The 15,476-nt window shown below is 44.5% G+C and overlaps 1 protein-coding gene across 1 annotated transcript in view; it reads right to left on the reverse strand.

Annotated features, from left to right (window-relative positions):
• nphp4 (nephronophthisis 4) overlaps positions 1-15,476 on the reverse strand; it is a 425,525-nt gene that overhangs the window by 131,148 nt on the left and 278,901 nt on the right. The window lies entirely within an intron of this gene.

Consider the following 15,476-nt stretch of genomic DNA (forward strand, 5'->3'; position numbering starts at 1 on the left):
TAACCTGACTCCGCCAGATGGGGCAGCAGAGAGTCCCCCCTCCTGCTCCCATCTGGGAACTCTCAGGCAGACTTGATGCCCGGCCCTGGCCAATCAGCAGCAGCTAGAGGCGGGTTAGCTGCTGCTGATTGGCCAGGCCGTTTTGTGGCCGGGCATCAAGTCTGCCTGAGAGTTCCCAGATGGGAGCAGGAGGGGGGAACCCAGTGTACTCTCTGCTGCCCCATCTGGCGGAGTCAGGTTACCATCATGTAGCATGTCACCAAAACCTGTCCTATGGATAGGCCTTTATAAGACCTGAGGAACAGATTCTACAAAACGTCTTCTAAATCCTGACCGTTTCATGTCACGGACCCCCAGAATTATCTGTATTTCGCCATAATGTTTTGTTCCAGCTAGGACGCCCCCCACCCCCCCAGAAGCAAAGATATGAGTTCGCTGTGAAAGAATATATATTGAAAGATTTGCGCCAGATCTACAGATCTACACGCTCTTGGAGCGGCAGTGGCACTCGGTGCCGTGCTATATGAGCTTGCTATTTTTCAACAGCTAAAGTTCAAAATAATGGTTAAAGTGGTTATAAGGTGACACAGATGCGTCCTCAGGCCTAAAAGGGTTAAAGGCCTAGTCGTAGTCCGTCCGTCAGTATTGATACTTTTACTTAAGTAAAGCATTCGAGTACTTTTTCCATCACTGTATAAGTCAAAGTCAAAGTCATACGATTTGTTCTCCGCATTTGACCCATCTCTTGGAGCGGTGAGCTGCAGCCAAGGAGCGGTGAGCTGCAGCTGTGCCGCGCTCGGGAATCATTTGATTAGTTGATTTGACCCCCAATCCAACCCTTTGATGCTGAGTGCCAAGCACAAATTGGGTCCCATTTTTACAGTCTTTGGTATGACCCGGCCGGGGATCGAACCCCGACCTCCCAGTTTCAGGGCGGACACTCTAACCTCAAGGCCACTGTCTAGTCATATGATTCAATGACACGACCAATAGGGCTTGGATATAATGACTTGCCCAGCCCTACCAGCCATCATAATGTACCAGTGCAGCCCTAACAGTTCGATACCTGCTTGGTCCCGAGGTTCGGTCAGAGTTACAGACCTGTAAGGATCCATTTTGTTCCTCCCTGGCTCCCTGGATCCTTCTATATACACACTTCATTGCACGATAAACAGCGCATTACAATGTGTTGTAGGCTTTTAGATCATTAACTAGTTTTGAGCTATTTTCTTTGATTGATTTAATTAAAAAAAATCATATTAACATATTTGAAACTGTTACACTGGGAACAGCAACAGAAAGTCTTGACGACTTGTCACAAGAAAACCATGCAGGAACATATTAGTGGACAAAAAATGTGTAAAAATGCCCATGGCTGCAGTTTAAAAGTTCGACTTTTGGGGATTGGAATTGAAAGTTCACCCGAGACAGGATTCATTGATTTAGCGTCACCTTCAAAAGGTTTAGTCTGTACAAGGGGCTCACGTTAAGTCTTTACTTGACAAGTAAGAACAAACTCTTGCCTTTGTGGCACTGATATGACACCCACTTGAATATGATACATAAAGTTAATCAGCTGCTTTCAGACATAGATATATAAATAGATATCTTCCTCATTCAGCAGATACATGAAATGCATAAGAGAACAACATTATGTTTCACTGGCTTCTAATCTGCTAGTTAAAAGAGAATCTAAAATACTATTATTACTAAAAATCCAAATAAAAACATCATCAGTTCAAAGGAGACAGATATTGCCCGGACGGGAGTCCTTAGTAGCAGCACATAGGGATAAGGGTTAGGTGATATAGCACTAATTTAAAAGTCTAAGGGCTCCATTTTCGTCTAACCCGCTAAACCCCATATCCCTAAACTTCTTTGACTTTTTTTTACTATTTTGAAAAACATTTTTGAATAGTTCAACTAGCCAATCTACATTGACACGTTGTGAGCTTGTAGACTGGCCATTTTAACTATTCAAAAATGTTTTGCAAAATAGTAAAAAAAGGCAAAGAAGTTTAGGGATAAGGGGTTTAGCGGTGACGAAAATGGAGCCCTAAGGGCGTGGGGAAAGCTCTTGTAGAATCTGGCTGTTTTACTCCCGATGTGTGACCAGTGAAAAATAAACACAAATAAATACATTTAGCAACGTAAATGGTAATCCCTGACACTGAATAACTGACAATGATCAATATTTAATGTGATAAAAAGCCTTAAAGAAACGGCTGTGGAGTTATAGGCTTGTTTAATTCCACTTTATAATGTAAACGCATACAATGCATATAAATGCCCTTTATACTTTAATCAGGATTCAATAATGATAATTGCCAGACTGCCTGCAGGGCAACTAGTAAAGGGTTAACCCATTTTGGGTGGGAACCCCTTTTGGTGTTTTAAACATTACGTTATAATGTAGCTATTGAAAAATAGCAGATATACAAGCTCATAGCGCGCCACCGAGTGGCGCGCTACGAGCTTGTAGGTCTGCTATTTTTGAAAAATCGTGAAAATGTGCCTCAAATCTTTCCGAAAATTGTCATGATTTAGAAGATTTCTTTTTCAATTTTGACGTCAGGCCTAAATGGGTTAATGGACAGAAGACTGTACAGCAATGGTTCCCAAACGTTTTCATGTCAAGGACCCCCAAATTGACACTAATTAATTAGCCCGCAGACCCCCCATTTGAAAAGATATGCCAGGGACCCCCATACGAGAAGATGTTTACGGCTGTAGCAGTGATTCTCAACCCGTTTAATTTCAAGGACACCCACTTTGACATGCATTAGCAGTCTACGGACCCCCATTTAATGGCATTTCTATCTCTGAGACCCCGATTTATATTGTAAAATCAATGTTATGTTAACTCTGAGAGTGTACACTCTCAGAGTTACAGACCCATAAGGGTCCATTTGGTTCCAAACTATCATTTAGCTGGGGACCCCCTGGAACTCCCTCAGGTACCCCTGGGGGTCCCCGGACCCCACTTTGGGAACCACTGCTGTACATGCAGTATGTCAGTTTCACACACCCGGTGTTATGGTCCAGTTATCTAAAAGATTAATAAGTTCAAGTTTGTTGGCAAACATTAAGATGAAACTACCAGGCAGGCACATTGTTCCTTAATTGAAAATGAATGTGAAATGTGATTGCATAGCGATGTTTCATTTAGCTCGTATAGATCGAAGCGAGGCCGAGGCCGATAAAACCGCCTCGTCATCATCGATGTCAACATTTTTGCATTGCCGCCGGTCTTACATCAACATTGGCAAACCATCAAACTCTGTTGCTTAAACCATTTTGAGCGGGAACCCCTTTTGGTGTTAGCATTATGTTATGCTTTAGCTATTGAAAAATAGCAGATCTACAAGCTCATAGCGCGCCACCGAGTGGCGCGCTATGAGCTTGTAGGTCTGCTATTTTTGAAAAATCGTCAAAATATTTATTTCAGAAAACTGGAGGATTTAGAAGAATATTTTTAAATTTCGAGGTCAGGCCAAAATGGATTAAACACCTCTCGTCTGGCTTGGATAAATACAGAGAAAAGCCAGCCAAAGTGAACAGCCCCCAAAACACATTACATTAAATACAGAGAAAAGCCAGCCAAAGTGAACAGCCCCAAAAACACACTACATTAAATACAGAGAAAAGCCAGCCAAAGAGAACAGCCCCAAAAACACATTACATTAAATACAGAGAAAAGCCAGCCAAAGTGAACAGCCCCAAAAACACATTACATTAAATACAGAGAAAAGCCAGCCAAAGTGAACATCCCCAAAACACATTACATTAAATACAGAGAAAAGCCAGCCAAAGTGAACAGCCCCAAAAACACACTACATTAAATACAGAGAAAAACCAGCCAAAGTGAACAGCCCCCAAAACACATTACATTAAATACAGAGAAAAGCCAGCCAAAGTGAACAGCCCCCAAAACACATTACATTAAATACAGAGAAAAGCCAGTCAAAGTGAACAGCCCCCAAAACACATTACATTAAATACAGAGAAAAGCCAGCCAAAGTGAACAGCCCCAAAAACACATTACATTAAATACAGAGAAAAGCCAGCCAAAGTGAACAGCCCCAAAAACACATTACATTAAATACAGAGAAAAGCCAGCCAAAGTGAACAGCCCAAAAACACATTACATTACAGTATACATCATTGTTTGGAAGTAACAATATTGAACTCATATCCGCTGGTTTGTACGTAAACGGACACGGTTTGGAGGCCCTACTGTACACAGATGCTGGTGGAAAGTAACTAAGTGCATTTACTTAAGTACTGTACTTCAGTACAGTTTTGATGGTATTGGTGCTCTACTAGAGTATGTCCAATTGTCAACACTTTTACGTAACGTTTAGTTACTAGTTACATTGTAGGTTTTGATTACTATTACAAAACAAACAATAACCACGTCAGCCCTATTTCGGCCATTTGAAAATAGCCGATCTAGAAGCTCACAATGCATCGCATCGCGACACATTGTGATGAGTTGTGATGAGATTGCATGACGAGTAATTTTACTTACTTACTTTTGTTATGTTAAGTACATTTTCACGACAATATTTTTACTCAACAACATTTTGAATGCTGGACTTTTTTTTACTAGTAGTACTACATTGCAGTATTGATACTTTTCCTTAAGTAAAACATTTGATTACGTTTTCCACCACTTCTGTCACAATTATTCATGAATGTAGCCACGCGCAAGTCCTCAAACAAACAAAAAAATGTCACGTCCTAATGTCGTCCGCTGACCGTATGACTGAGCATCCATATAAGACTATAAAAACTGCGTAATAACAGAATCAATATTTAGGCCGATAGCTATTGAGCATTCAATCTTTTTCCTGGGGCATAAAACTGTCAACTGTCAGCAATATTATGACGTTCATTTACAACGCCACAAATCCACGACTCATGGTCACCAACTCCAATGACAACTGAGGCCATCAAGAGAGAAAAAAATCCCATCATGAGTGGATCAATAATCAACCCCTTTTAAAAAAATAATAAAAATGTGGCTTTCGCCTTTATATTATATTTGTTGGATATGGGGAGGCGGTGGCTCAAGGGTAGAGTGACCGGATGGTAACCGCAAGGTTCCCAGTTTGAATCCAGGCTCCCACAGAGGCCAGAGTTAGTGTTGAAGTGTCCTTGAGCCACTGAACCCCTAATTGGGAGCTTTTAAAACGGTGCGCGGATCTCCTCTTTCCTTTCTCCATTTGTAAACCCCCCCACAGGGACCCCTGAGGGTCCTTGGACCCCACTTTGAGAACCACTAATCCACTGGGTAGCTTGGGAGTTATCAGTGCATTGCTTTGACACAAAACAAATGGCCCTCTAGGACACAATAGATACTATATTGAGCCACATCGAACCGGGTGAGGGGATATGGTCAACCCCTCATCGATCTGGTCCAGTCAAATTAACACGCACGCACGCACGCACGCACGCACTCACGCACGCACGCACGCACGCACGCACGCACGCACGCACGCACGCACGCACGCACAGTTAAAACAAATGTATTAACTAGAAATTATTAACTTAAAATGTACAAAGAATATATCTGTGTGTCCACTGTCCATGTTTACGCTTCAATAAACTCTGCATGAGACAACTTAGAGTACACAGACAAAAGTGCACACACACAGAGAGAGAGAGAGAGAGAGAGAGAGAGAGAGAGAGAGAGAGAGAGAGAGAGAGAGAGAGAGAGAGAGAGAGAGAGAGAGAGGGAGGGAGAGGGAGAGGGAGAGAGAGAGAGAGAGAGAGAGAGAGAGAGAGAGAGAGAGAGAGAGAGAGAGAGAGAGAGAGTGAGAGAGGGAGAGAGAGAGAGAGAGAGAGAGAGAGAGAGAGAGAGAGAGAGGGCGTTGCATCCTTGGAAGTGTCAATTGAAGCCAGTGTGTGGCAGTGAACAGATGATCTGCTTGGCAGTTGGCTGTCTCTCTTATTACATGTCGGGCCAAATGCTGGCAGCCACAACCACAGCACCACTAATTGCCTTCTCTCTGTGCGCTTGTGTGCGTGTGTGCGCGTGTGTGCGTGTGTGTGCGCGTGTGCGTGTGCGTGTTGTATGTGACTTCACACATGCTATCGCGGGCCACAGTGACTGTGATGTGAGAACGTTGAGTCAAGCTCATCATATGTCTCAAGACAACGTGGAGGAAATAGAAGGTGAGAAACAGATAGGGGGGGGGGGGGGGGGGGGGAGAGAGATTGGCAGTGGTGGAGAAAGTATACTCAATTTTACTTTAACCCATTCTGACCTGAGATCAGATTCTAACAATGTCTTCTACATCCTGACAGTTTTCTGAAAAAGCTATGTCTCTATGTCAGTCGTCTACAAGCTCATAGCGCGCCACTCGGTGGCGCGCTATGAGCTTGTAGATCTGCTATTTTTCAATCGCTAAAGCATAACATAATGCTAACACCAAAAGGGGTTCTCACCCAAAATGGGTTAACGTAAGAAAAAGTATCAATACTGCAATATAGAACTACTACACGTTACGAGTAAAAGTCCATCATGTAAAATGTACTTGAGTATAATATGCAAAAGATGCAGGCGAGGGTGTGAACGAGTGTGAACAACAGGGGGGGAACGTCTGCGAGGGCGATAATTATGTGCACGAGTGTGACGAGATTGCAGCGAGGAGGAGAAGGAGAGAAATGAAGGAGAGGAATGGAAAAAAAGCTGCATGCGGGAGACCATCATCAAACATTAAGCACATTAACCCATTCTGAGCGGGAACCCCTTTAGGTGTTCTAACCCTTCTGGAGGGGAACCCCTCTTGGGGTTCTGTACAGTATGTGTACAGAAAGTGATGCTGCTATATAAATATTTGAAGTTTTTCAGAAAACTTAGGTCAGGATTTAGAAGGCTTTTTAGAATCGGCTTCAGTCCAAAATGGGTTAAAGCTGTGAGACCAGATTCTACAAAATGTCTTCTAAATCATGACCCTATGTTTCTATGTCATCGGTTCTCAAACTATTTCATGTCAAGGACCCCAAAAATGAATCGTACTTGGCCAGTGGCCACCGACCCCCATCTCGTAATATGTTGTTCCAGGGACCGCCCCCAGAAGCAAATATTTGAGTTAAAAACGTTCTCTGTGAAATAATATATATAGGTTTTAGGGATGCTCCGATCAGGTTTTTTGGGACCGATACCGATCACCGATTGTTTTTCTCATGATTGGCCGATACCGATAGGTCCGATACCGATCTTGTGAAATGTTGCAAATTTATCCAAAATTATTATATGTCAAAACCCACGTCAAAACTGTGTCTGTGTGTGGGGAGGAAGGGGAGAATGTTTAGGCCTGTCACAAAAATGCAAAATGATGTTATACTATATCTGATTCACATTTATACCACTTAAAATGGTGTAAAAGATCAGTTTCTCCAGATAGGATAAATTGCTGATCACAGATAGGGTAAATGCTGATTACCGATCAGAGTGAATATCGGCCGATATGGCCGATTATCGGAGCATCTCTAATACACATTTTCAACAGCTAATGGTTAAAAGTGGTTAAAGCTAAAGCGACGCAGATGTGTTCTCCGTCCTTAATGGCTTAACTACTTAATCCCTCTATTCTTGAACGTGAGTTACAACTAACTGTATATTGTTTTCCATCAACACCTTCATTTAAAATAGCAGCAAATCTACATGTTCACAATGCCTTCCGTGTACATCTGCTATTTTCTATAAAAGCTTTACAATGTAGGCATTTAGCAGACGCTCTTAATCCAGAGCGATTTACATTAAGCAAGAACAAAAAGCATGGGAATACATCACATATATAAAAAGCATTTATCATGAAACTTTGTTGCTAATACTTCTGTGTACTTTTGCTCAAGTGCATTTTTGAATATAGGCCTTTACTTATTTTGTATTGTGATGTTGCTACTTTTACTTCCACCACTGCGGAGGCGGCAGTGGCTCAGGGGAGGCGTGGCCGGTAGAGCAGCTGGATGGGAACCGTCAGGTTCCCAGTTAGATTCCAGGCTCCCCCAGAGTTAGTGTCGAAGTGTCCTTGAGCAAGACTCTGACCCCCTAATTGCTCCCGGTGTGCAGGTTGGTGCCTTGCACGGTTTCCTCCGACATCGGTGTGTGAATGGGTGAATGTAATGCAACTGTAATGTCTATTTAAAGCTCTACAAGCAGGAGGTGAAGCCTGTATGTTCCCCAGCCCAGGCTCACATCCCGACTAGCAGGAGGTGAAGCCTGTATGTTTCCCAGCCACGGCCCAGGCTCACATCCTGACTAGCAGGAGGTGAAGCCACCCAGGCTCACATCCTGACTAGCAGGAGGTGAAGCCACCCAGGCTCACATCCTGACTAGCAGGAGGTGAAGCCACCCAGGCTCACATCCCGACTAGCAGGAGGTGAAGCCACCCAGGCTCACATCCTGACTAGCAGGAGGTGAAGCCTCCAGGCTCACATCCTGACTAGCAGGAGGTGAAGCCTCCAGGCTCACATCCTGACTAGCAGGATGTGAAGCCACCCAGGCTCACATCCTGACTAGCAGGAGGTGAAGCCACCCAGGCTCACATCCTGACTAGCAGGAGGTGAAGCCACATCCTGACTAGCAGGAGGTGAAGCCTCCAGGCTCACATCCTGACTAGCAGGAGGTGAAGCCACCCAGGCTCACATCCCGACTAGCAGGAGGTGAAGCCACCCAGGCTCACATCCTGACTAGCAGGAGGTGAAGCCACCCAGGCTCACATCCTGACTAGCAGGAGGTGAAGCCACCCAGGCTCACATCCCGACTAGCAGGAGGTGAAGCCACATCCAGACTAGCAGGAGGTGAAGCCACCCAGGCTCACATCCCGACTAGCAGGAGGTGAAGCCACATCCTGACTAGCAGGAGGTGAAGCCTCCAGGCTCACATCCCGACTAGCAGGAGGTGAAGCCACATCCTGACTAGGAGGAGGTAAAGCCACATCCTGACTAGCAGGAGGTGAAGCCTCATCCCGACTAGCAGGAGGTGAAGCCACCCAGGCTCACATCCTGACTAGCAGGAGGTGAAGCCTCATCCCGACTAGCAGGAGGTGAAGCCACCCAGGCTCACATCCTGACTAGCAGGAGGTGAACACATCCTGACTAGCAGGAGGTGAAGCCTCCCAGGCTCACATCCTGACTATCAGGAGGTGAAGCCACATCCTGACTAGCAGGAGGTGAAGCCACCCAGGCTCACCCAGACTAGCAGGAGGTGAAGCCACATCCTGACTAGCAGGAGGTGAAGCCACGCAGGCTCACATCCTGACTAGCAGGAGGTGAAGCCTCCAGGCCTGTATATGTTCCCCAGCGGAGCCTCACAGCAACAGGAATGGTCCCTGACATGTGCATTATGGTCCCTGGCTTACTGTATATAAATACAGCAGGTTCAACAATGACTCCCAGACAGTGTTGGGGGGGGGGTTCATTGAAGTATTGATTATACACCACTTGATAGTGAGTTCAAGGGGGTGAGTGGGGGGGGGGGGGGGGGGGGGGGGGCACGGACAAGTGGGGTTCATTTTGAGAGAGAGAGAGAGAGAGAGTGAGAGTGAGTAAGAGAGAGTGTGCTTGAGAGAGTGTGCTTGCGTGAGTGCATGCGTGCGTGCGTGCGTGTGTGCGTGCGTGTGTGCATGCATGCATGTTGGCACCGTGTGTGTCTGTGTGTGCATGCGTGCGGGGGGGGGCATTTAAGTATTGATTATACAACACTTGATAGTGAGTTCAAGGGGGTGGGTGAGGGGAGCACGGACAAGTGGGGTTCATTTTGAGAGAGAGAGAGAGAGTAAGAGAGAGTGTGTGTGCGTGCGTGTTGGCACTTTGTCTGTGTGTGCATGCATGCGTGCGTGCGCGTGCGTGCGTTGAGATGTGATTGCCAATATCCATGGCAGGTCTTCTTATTATTATTTTTTCCTTTTCATATCTGTATTGTGAAAGTTGGACGTCCATCACATAAAACGTCTACATTATGGCCACCCTTATCTCCTCCAATCCCTCAGGGATGGGGCTGGGCACGGGAATCATACGATCAATGAATCCTGCAAAGCATTGCAAGTCTGCATGGAACTCTTTTTTTAAAATCTTTGGTACATAAAATAATTGGCCACTTCGGGGGTGGGGGTGCGGGGGGTACTGAAACAAACACTGAACATTGACACAGACATCAACAGTAGGATGTAAGAGCATCATAATACAGACATCATAAAGCCTAATGCTAGTAATGAATGGCACATTCAACAATGGACCAGTGTTGTTTTTGACAGCAATTTTGATTTAGATTTAGTCATAGTCTTTTAACTAATTTTCATTTTCAAATCAAACTTTATTTATAAAGGTCAACCAAAGTGCTGTACAAGGTCAGATAAAAGAAGAATAAGACAAAATACCATGGTATAACAACACCCGAGAATGCTTTAGTGTAGTAGTAGTAGTTTAGTTTTACTCTATATATCTCACTGATATTTGATTATGCCTGAAGAAGGTCAATAGGCCGAAAACGTGCAATAAATGATTGTGCACAGACTTGAGTGTGCAGAGTGCATACTCGCTATGCTCAAGGGACATTGTGTATTCGAGGGGTTAATATGCTGCATTTCTATGTGGGCGTATACAGTGTTCGCAAGACCCACATGTCATTATGCAGATGTGGCAATCAGCTGACCAATTGGGGCGGGGCATTTAAGCTCACCTAGACTGCATGCATTCTTCCTGCCTTCCTTCTGCATATGGTTCCTGGTTGTTGTCAAGGACTGTCTAAAGAGGACGAGACGCGAAGACCGTACGGGCGACGCCATGTTGCTTATGGTGCTCCATGGAAGGAAAGAAACATGTGCAGTTCAGACCAAGGAAGCTGAACGCGGAAGTGTTGGCTGCATATAGCCCATTGCGCATGTTTCTTTCCTTCCATGGAGCACCATAAGCAACATGGCGTCGCCCGTACGGTCTTCGCGTCTCGTCCTCTTTAGACAGTCCTTGGTTGTTGTTATGTTGTTTGCTCCCACCGCCACCCCAGCACCACCGGTGGGCTCTGTTATTCCTGTTCCCCATGGGGGGGGTTGTTATTGTATATCTATCTCCCTGCTCTTTATGTTTAATGATGGTGTTTAATTGTGCCGAGCAGGGAGAGAATTGCAGCAGAGCCGAATGCCAAGAGAATATATTATATGCACACTTGCATTCTGATTCTATAATAAATATTGGTTAAATGTTTATATATATTTTTTTATTTGGTTTTTAACATTTTAAAGAACAAAACATTTGGTTTCCCCACACCTTCCCCCCCAGCATAAATACAATATGTGAGTTATCTGACTGAACTATACTTGTGTGATTCCGCCACCTCACCTACATTTTTCGGCAGATGAGCGGTGGCCATTTCTTTTTGTACTTTTTTTTGTCTTGCTGTGGCTTGAAATCTGTCATGAAGAACCTGTTAGTCTATTGAATGGATTCCTTCCACTCCAGTCATAGTAATACTGGTATAATTCCTCCCGGCACCGCGGCGGCCAAGGAGGTGGAATTGCAAACGCTATTCAACTCAAGCAACCAATCAACCCCAGACCCTAATTATAACTCAATTATAACTAATTTGGGGTTTCACATCCAGCCTGGAAAGCATTCCAGACAATTCTATCTGTTATATTACACAGCACCCTCCTGGCCTGTACTAAATGTTTATCCATGAGTCATTATTACGTTTATAGTCCTTTAGTACTGATGAAGCAATTAACAGTATATCCCATTTTAATGATAGCCTTAGCACCACATTTATCAAATTACTAGACTCTCTCTCAGAGTGTAAATAAACCCACTCACTGTTTCACCAACACTCTTTGGTTCTTGTTCTGTGTGTGTGTGTGTGTGTGTGTGTGTGTGTGTGTGTGTGTGTGTGTGTGTGTGTGTGTGTGTGTGTGTGTGTGTGTGTGTGTGTGTGTGTGTGTGTGCGTGTGTGTGTGTGTGTGTGTGTGCCTGTTAGGCTGTGCAACAGTGACACTTGGTGGTGAAAAAAACGCTATTTCTGTGCTCGGACGGACCCAGCCAGCCAGGCAGGGACCCAACCAGTAGCACCGTATGCTACTGTACATTCAACCTTCAGTAGATGCCCATCTTATAGCACCGTATGCTACTGTACATTCAACCTTCAGTAGATGTTTATCTTATAGCACCGTATGCTACTGTACATTCAACCTTTAGTAGATGTTTATCTTATAGCACCGTATGCTACTGTACATTCAACCTTCAGTAGATGTTTATCTTATAGCACCGTATGCTACATTCAACCCATTAGGAGGCTGAATATGTGACGCCTTACTGTAGCTTTTAACCACTTTGACCATTGTTTTAAACTGCAGTTGTTGAAAAATAGCAGATCTACAAGCTCATAGCACGGCACAGAGTTCCTGCTGCACTACGAGTGCTGCTATCTTTGAATATATTCTTTCAGAGAGAAATGTTTTAACTCAGATCTTTGCTTCTGGAGCCAGGGTACCTGGAACAAAACATTTTGAGATGGGTTCGGCGGCCAATACAATACATATAATTTTTGGGGTCCTTGACATGAAATAGTTTGAGAACCTCTGAGATAGAAACATAGGTTTTTCAGAAACTGTCATGATTTAGAAGAAATTAATTATTTTTGCGCCGGGTCCGTATACCAGGGGTAGGCAACCTGTGGCTCTAGGCTCTTATAGGTCCACTCCCATGGCTCCCAGTTGCTACGGCAAAGAAGTATGAAAAGGAATAAGAGTTTTTTCTTTTCTTTTTTTTTAATACGTTTTTGGGCCAAAAATGGCTCTTCTGATAATAAAGGTTGCCTACCCCTGGTATATACGGACCCCGTCGCTAGGGGGTGTGGGGCGGTGGGGGGAGGGGCAAATTCTGACTCTTAAAGTGAACGCGTATGGTGGCACCTGGAACTGGGATTTATGCTAACAGCTAGCCGCAATAAAAAAGTTAAGTAGAATTTGGTCTCAGGTCTTAAGGGAAACATATACAGTAGCATTTAATTAAATGCTAAATCTAACTACTAACTTTAGTTGCTCTCAAATGCATCATCTTATTGACAGTGTCGCAGGCTCACTGCAATACTTGAATCAATTGGCCTTCTAAAAAAAAGTATTCGATAATAAAATGAAAGAGGTGAGCTCCGTAACAATATTGATCCATGTATTCCCAAAGCTCTTAGTTGTAACTTGCTTCTTTCATGATGACATTCTAACAATTACAGACTTCCTTACAAACTTCCTACCACTTTATCTTCAAACACAGGAACCTTAACCCATTTATACCTGAGAACCAATTCTGCAAATGTCTTCTTAAATCATGACAATGAAAACCTGTTTCTATATCAGTGGTTCTCAGGCTATTTCATGTCAAGGACCCCCAGAATTATATGAAATTGGCCACCGACCCCAATCTCAAAATATGTTGTTTCAGGGACCTTCCAGAAGCACAAAGATTTGAATAAAAGATGTTCGCTGTGAAAGAATATAATATGTTTAAACACATGTTTTCACAATTTTTCAAAAGCAGCAGATCTACAAGCTATGAGCTTGTAGATCTTCTATTCTTCAAAAGCCAAAGTATAACATAGCAACAACTGCCAAAACAGTGATGCCGGGTTGAAAGTGGCTTTCGTTTAATTTAAATGAAAATGTAATATAGAACGAGAGGAAGGAAGGCACTGGAGCGACTCAGACAGTTAAGCCTACTTTTTAATCAGCAGTGCAAGAAAACACGTTTCGATGTATCGGTCACAACTTTGTACTCAATCAAAGTAAATATACTGTAGCAGATACTCCAAATCAAAGTAAATATACTGTAGCAGATACTCCAAATCAAAGTAAATATACTGTAGCAGATACTCCAAATCAAAGTAAATATACTGTAGCAGATACTCCAAATCAAAGTAAATATACTGTAGCAGATACTCCAAATCAAATGATCGGATCCGGAGTAAAAAAAAACGTGATCGGGACATCCCTAATTATCACATTTTTTTTAAGAGCCAGCTTGGCTAGATACAAATCTACGTTTCACGTGAACAAAAAGGTAGATTTCGTGTTGCTCCACATTAGGAAAACAAACTTCTTTATAGGGGCACTCGGGAGAACACTCTGTACCGTCGTGCATACAAAATAGTTTTTGTTTTATCTGCAACACCACATGTCCAGAACCGCAGATCACCGTGTCCGAGTGTGTTCTGGGTTCTTGTAGAGCAGACAGCTACAGGTGCACAGTCTGTGGGCCAGCTTAATCAAACTGAGCCAGCAGCAGCAGTGCAGACTGACTCATTATGGCCCATAGATCCAACAGTGAATCACAGGTGATCCCTCTTCTCTGCTCGGAGGCTGAGAAGAGGTGTGTGAGGTGTGTGAGGTGTGTGAGGTGTGCGTGCGTGCCTGCCTGCCTGCCTGCGTGCCTGCGTGCGTGCGTGCGTGCGTGCGTGCGTGCGTGCGTGCGTGCGTGCGTGCGTGCGTGCGTGCGTGCGTGAGTGAGTGAGTGAGTGAGTGCGTGCGTGCGTGCGTGCGTGCGTGCGTGCGTGCGTGCGTGCGTGCGTGCGTGCGTGCGTGCGTGTGTGTGCGTGAGTGAGTGAGTGAGTTAGTGAGTGAGAGAGAGAGAGAGAGAGAGAGTGAGAGAGAGAGAGAGTGAGAGAGAGAGAGATGCGAGCGAGGCTCCATCCTGGCAGAGAGTAGTAGCATCCATCAGAACTCCCTAGTGTACACCGACAGGCCCAGTAAGGGTTAGACATCGCTCAAGCCTCACGCCATGCAGGCTCAGCCCAGCCCTGGCATGCTTAAAACGGCATACACAATCAGCGTGTAACACACGTGCAGAATGCACGCGTGCGCAGACAAAAAGACCGCGCACATGCGCACACACACGCACGCACACACACACACACACACACACACACACACACACACACACACACACACACACACACACACACACACACACACACACACACACACACACACACACACACACACACACACACACACACACACACACACACACACACACAAGCCGGCTGCATACGTGATCTGTAGAACTTTTCACTGCAGGATACTTTTTAATAGCGCCCGATGTTTCCGGAGGGCAGGCTCGATATTTCAAAGGAGTCAGTATTCAGAACATTACACTGTGCCGAAGCAATACCATATTCCCTTTGTCCTCCACAGGTCTTTTCACAAGTTATCCCATGAAGACCTGACACCAGATATGTCTTCTAAACCATGAAGACCTGACACCAGATATGTCTTCTAAACCATGAAGACCTGACACCAGATATGTCTTCTAAATGAAGACCTGACACCAGATATGTCTTCTAAATGAAGACCTGACACCAGATATGTCTTCTAAATGAAGACCTGACACCAGATATGTCTTCTAAATGAAGACCTGACACCAGATATGTCTTCTAAATGAAGACCTGACACCAGATATGTCTTCTAAATGAAGACCTGACA

The sequence above is a fragment of the Electrona antarctica genome (genome assembly GCF_951216825.1).
Source record: "Electrona antarctica genome assembly, chromosome: 2".
NCBI classification, from domain to species: Eukaryota; Metazoa; Chordata; class Actinopteri; order Myctophiformes; family Myctophidae; genus Electrona; species Electrona antarctica.